Below are 6000 nucleotides of genomic sequence, written 5' to 3'. Positions count from 1 at the left end.
CCCCCCCCCGCACCCCCCCCCCCCCCCCCCGCCTCCTGGGCTCCTCGCTCTTTCCCACCCAAGGAGGAACAGCTTTCTTCTGCTCCTTAACTCCTACCCTCTTGCTAGGAGCTTCAGCAAACCCCTTGACCTCCCCGCCCACCTCCGCACGCCGGGAAGTCACAGACTGGGTCTTACCATCTCCCATCCGTGGGCCACCGCGTCCACGTCCAGGAACTCTGCGATCCCACGTGGGCTGACCATCTGTCTTCATTCCCACCCTCCTTCGGCTTTACCACCTCCAAATCGCCTTCCCTGCTGGCTGTCCTGCCTCCTCTGGCCAAACTTCCCTGGAGAAGGATTCCTCTCACTCTCTTCTTAAGATCCAACGGTCTTTTTCTCATCCTCTTTCCCCGTGACCTCTCTTTGGCTCTGGCCCTGGCCATCACCCTCTTCTCTGATTTCCCTGTCTGCTTTTAAACCTGCTGCTCTGACCCTGGGGTCGTCTTTGCTGGATCCCCAGGTCATTCCCACTCTCTGTGGGCATCCCCCTCCCCCCAGCCGCATCCTCTGCCATCTCTCTCCCTCCTCTGTTTCACTTAGTGATTTCATCAATTCCTCTGGATTTAATTATTCTACCCTATTAACTCCCACGTTGGTCCAGACTTAACCATGCTCTTGCCCTCCAGCCTTCTGTTACACATCTTGAACTGGATATCCTGTGGACGTCTGAAACTCGATCCAAACAGAACTCATTACAGTTTCGTTGTTTACTTTGTAATCCTAGCATAGGACTGTGTATATAGAAGTTCTTGATAAATGTGTATTGTAAGTACTCATGGGTTCAATTTTCCCTCTGCCTCTGACTTGGGCAAGTCCCTTTTCTTCTCTGGGCCTCAGTAAGCCTATTGGAGTTGGCCTTGAATGCCAGGTGAGGGCTGTCTAGCACCTTTTTTGTGCACATATATGATGGAGATCATTTTGCTTGCCTTCCCAGTGGGTGGGAGAAAGGGGGAGAATTTGTAACTCAAAATATGAAAATCAAAAAATGTTAAAAAAAATATCTTCCATTTGTTTGCATGTTGTTTCCTGATGGAAGTTGGATGAGAGGGGCTTCAATCACCACAGTATTGATGACAAATAGATTACAAAGGATCCTGGGGTGAGCCACAACTGGCAAAGGGAAAAAAGGAGAGGGGTTATTCTCCCCACCCCCACCCCATGTCTAACAGCAAAAGGAAATGGAGTTAGAGGCAGTAGAAGGAGAACATATTTGTAAAGAATTTAGCAAAGTACCTAACACAGAACAGACAATAATAAATGCTTGTTCCCTTCACTTCCTTCCCCAGGAGAAAGAGAACCAGACTAACTAGGCTTCCATTTATGTTTCAAAGCCTGCAGCTGGGCTTTCATTTTCCTTACAATTCCAGGCACCCTTTGGCCAACTGTCTCTGCCTGCCAAAGAAGGCTTCTCACCTTAATCTTGTGGGGTCCCAGGGAACAATTTGAGCATATTTCATCAAGTTCACAGACACACACACACACACACACACACACACACACACACACATAATTCTCATATGTGTTCTTTCTGACTCTGCAAATATTAGGCTTTTAAAAAATAATAAATTCAATAGGGGGCAACTAGGAGGCTCAGTGGATAGATGGGAGGTCTTCCGTTCAAATTTGGCCTCAGACACTTCCTAGCTGAGTGACCCTGAACAAATCACTTAATCTCCATTGTCTAACACTTACCATTCTTCTACCTTGGAACCAATACACAGTATGGATTCTAAGGCAGAAAGTAAGGGTTTTTAAAAGTCAAATAATTGTTAAAAATTGTTTCTAGGGGGCAGCTGGGTAGCTCAGTGGATTGAGAGCCAGGCCTAGAGACGGGAGGTCCTAGGTTCAAATCTGGCCTCAGGCACTTCCCAGCTGTGTGACCCTGGGCAAGTCACTTAACCCCCATTGTCTAGCCCTTACTGCTCTTCCGTCTTGGAGTCAATACACAGTATTGACTCCAAGACGGAAGGTAAGGGTTTTAAAAAAAAAAATTGTTTCTACATGTAATTGAAAAAGTTAAAACTGGAAGAAAAATTTTAAAAAGATAATTGCCTTCACTTGATAAAGGTGACAGTGTGCAGCAGGTGAGACAGGACTAGCCCTGCAGCACATAGTAGGCGTTTACTTTAGAAGGTGCTTAAAAGGAGTTTTGAATTGAAGGAATGGCATCACAGTAGAGCATCCTCCAGATGCATAGAAGGACTTGTCTGGGGCACCACTGCCCTCTGGTGGTTTTTCTATGCTTCTTGCTCAGCTCCTGTCTCAAATATGGATGCTGGATTTTCAAAGCAAAATTGACAATGGTTGAAGAGCCATGGACCACAAGGGATCACAGATAAGGGTATGTCGGAGCCAGCTTTAACCAGGTCAAAGAGCTGATTGTTAAATGTTCCTCATATGCATTTACACCTTGCAAATGCTACCAACCAAGAATTGATTTATTGTTTTGTTGATTTTTTTCCCTTGGAAAATGAAGCTGGAAATGATCATTCAGGTTAAACTTGAAAGTGTGTCCTATGTGTTCATCCTTCCCACCTTGATCTGGTTGTTAAACATTTATCTGCACACTTCTGATTGTAGACCTAGAGCTAGAAAAGACATCAGAGTCTGTAATTAAAGAGAAAATTAGAGGCAGTTAAGTGAATCAGTGGATAGGGAGCCAGGCTTGAAGATGGGAGGTCCTGGGTTCAAATTTGAACTCAGACACTTTCTAGCTGTGTGACCCTGGGCAAGTCACTTAACCCCCATTGCCTAGCCCTTATTGCTCTTGATTCTAAGACAGAAAGTTAGAGTGTTAAAGAATTCCCCATACGATTTCTTTAAAGAGTATGATATCCAAGTGCATGCAAAGAAATCACTTAGTTTATATACAACTTCTCAGGAGCATTGTTACAAGATAACATAGAGATGCCCAGCAGGCAGAGCACTGGACTTGGAGTGAGGAAGACTTGAGTTAAAATCTAGTACCAGATGTTTACTAGCTGTGTGACCCTGAGCAACTCATTTAACTACTATCTGCCTCAGTCTCCTCCTCTGTAAAATTGAGGGGGGTAATATTAGCACCTGCCTCCCTGGAGGGGTTAGAAGGATCAAATAATATTTGTAAAGTGCTTTGATAAAATGATATCTAAGTATGACCTATTATTAAGTAAGGCAGTGTTCCCATTGTGATAGGAGCACAGATGAATCCCATATTCATCCAGGGCTAGGATGTTTTCCTAAAATAAATTATCCATAGTGAAAAAATATGTAAAAGGGAAGGCCTGCTACATTGCCTGAAATTTAAATTTCTTTGGAAGTTGCATTGCCTTTACTGTAGTTTGCATTTCTTTTTTTTCCCCATTGGTCTACCCTGCCTGTGTTCTCTCTCTTTTCCACTGTGCCCTTTACATATCATTCTCTTAATATTTGGATTTTTAAAATTTTTCTAATGATTTCCTTTTTCATTTCTTATTAGTGCTTTTTATTTTTCATGTTGCAATTCATCCTCTTAACATTTGCAAAGTACTTGGCACATAGTAGGCACTTAAATGCTTGTTCCTTTCCCCTTGCCTCCATATAGTGGTTAAATGCTGTTCCTAAAGCATAGATCTGATTATGTGTCTCCTGCTCAAGAATTATCAGTGGCTTCTTGGATCATGTATAAACTACTCAGTTGGACAGTTCTTTTTTTTTTTTTTTTAACCCTCACCTTCCATCTTAAAATCAATACCAAGCATCAGTTCTACGACAGAAGGAAAGTAAGGGCTAGGCAATTGAAGTTAAGTGACTTGCCCAGGGTCACATAACTAGGAAGTGTCTGAGACCAGATTTGAACCCAGGATCTCTTGTATCTAGACCTGGTGCTATATCCTTGAGGTCACCTAGCTGCCCTCCCATACTACTCTTTCATTTCCTCCCATGATGATTCCTGCCCACCTTTTTTCCTGTTCATTAAGAAAATTCTTCAATCTTTTAGGGGATAAGAGAGCCATCTCGGCTCCACCTTCCCAATACTATAAATTTTGGAATCAACAGGGGTGTATTGAGTTCACCAGCAAGGGAGCCCTACTAGCATGGGTGGAGACTCCTGGAAGGAACAAATGGAGAAAGTTTTTATACCAGTGATGGTGAACCTTTTAGAGACAGAGTGTCCAAATGTGCCCCCTGGCCTTACCCCAGATTGGAGTACCAATAATTAAGTATTCTCATTCATCTACTATTTTTTTATAACTGGGGAAAAATTTAAATTTCCAAGTTAGCATGAATGTCCAAACATTTCTTTGTTTTGCATTTTCATCTTTAAATTGAAGAGGGGGTGGGGGGGAAGAAAATGCTCCCACTGGCTACTGGGCAGAAGGGTGGGTGATGGGAGAAATGTCCTCAGGCACACATGGAGAGGGGGAGGGGAGCAGCACCCTCTGGCACACGTGCCATAGGTTCACCAACATGGTTATAGAATTCAGCTTCAGCAGGGGGTAAATTGTGTGTAGGATACCTCAAGACTGGACAAGGCTTGTTGGTGGGGGCGAGGAGGGAAGGAATAGGGATGTGGCATCCTGTGATGGGCAGGTATGTTGTGGGGACTAAGAACAGGAAAGGCTCTTCTTCAGATTATCCTGCCATAAGAGATAGGACGGCCCTTGCTGTCTCAGCAGTGAGGAAGGTCTTGGACAGAATGGGGGTGCTGCAATACAAGCGGAGTCAGAGGCAGACAAAATGGACTTGCTTTAGCTTTCTCTGCTCCCCACAACTTCCAGAGGCATCCCCTCTGTGACAGCCCTGACAAGTGGTCTTTCATCCTCCTCCTGCCCCCTATTCTCCTTTGGACTAAATTCAGCTCTCTCTGCCTCATCTCCCATTCATCCTCCACACAGCTGCCAAAGCTGCAAAGCAAAAGGTCTGACTGTGCCCCTCCTCTACTCCATAAATTCTAGAGGCTCCCCATGACCTCTAGGGCTAAGTACGAACTCCTCTGTTTGACATTTACAGTCCTTCATGATCTGGCTCCAAACCACCTTTCCAATCTTGCCACATTTTACTCTCCTTCATGCCTACTGCAATCTGGGCAAACTGTGCTCACAACATGCCTCTCCCATATTTACACCATGTCTGAGGTGTTCTCCCTCCTCATCTCTACCTCTTAGAATCCCCAAGTTCATTCCAAACTCGGGTCAAACTTTGCTGCCTTCTAGATGGGGATCTTTCTCATTTCTCCAGGTTACTATGCATTTCTTTGTACTTAATTCTGCATGGTGCCTCATGGATAGAATGGAAGCTCCATTAAGGGAAGGCCAGCTTTGTTTCTGTCTTTGTATGACCAGCACTTACTGCAGTGCCTGACACATAGCAGATACTGAATAAATAAATGCCTGTTGAGTCTCTGAAGATTTCCAGGGAGGGGAAAGCCACAACTTTCTGAGGAAAATGGCTCTGGCCTAGCTTAGATGTACTTTTTGACTACTGAAGATGTATTTACCAAATCTTTTGAATGCTTAGAATGACACTAGGCTGATTAGATCAATGAAATAAGCACTTATTAAGCTCCTACCAGTTACCAGGCACTGTGCTAAGTGCTTTACAAATATCATCTTATTTGGTCTTCACAACAATCCTGCCCCTACTTTGAGCTAATTATGTTTGCTGGCTTATTGTTAGTGAGAAGTCCACTGGTGGGGGCTCATAAGCCTTAGTTTTAAGAGTCCAGAACTGCAGAGTTCCCTCGAACCTTTGAATGCCAAGCTGGGGAGGCAGTCCCACAAGGCGAGTTCTAAACTTTTTATACTCCAAATTCTTCCTGGCTAGCAGCCCTCTCTGTACATAGTAGGTACTTTTCAGATGTCCATAACATGTAGCTGAATAAATAACTGAAGTCATAAATGAAGTGTTGATATGGGTAATGAGAAATAGGACTCCATTTTTCTCCAAAGAAGGTTCAGTTGTAATAAAAGTAGGATGTTAAGCCTTCCCAAAGAAGGG

This window comes from Gracilinanus agilis, chromosome 4 (assembly GCF_016433145.1).
Source record: "Gracilinanus agilis isolate LMUSP501 chromosome 4, AgileGrace, whole genome shotgun sequence".
NCBI lineage: Eukaryota > Metazoa > Chordata > Mammalia > Didelphimorphia > Didelphidae > Gracilinanus > Gracilinanus agilis.
The sequence above is the reverse complement of the archived record's forward strand: the minus strand, read 5'-3'. Positions refer to the sequence as shown.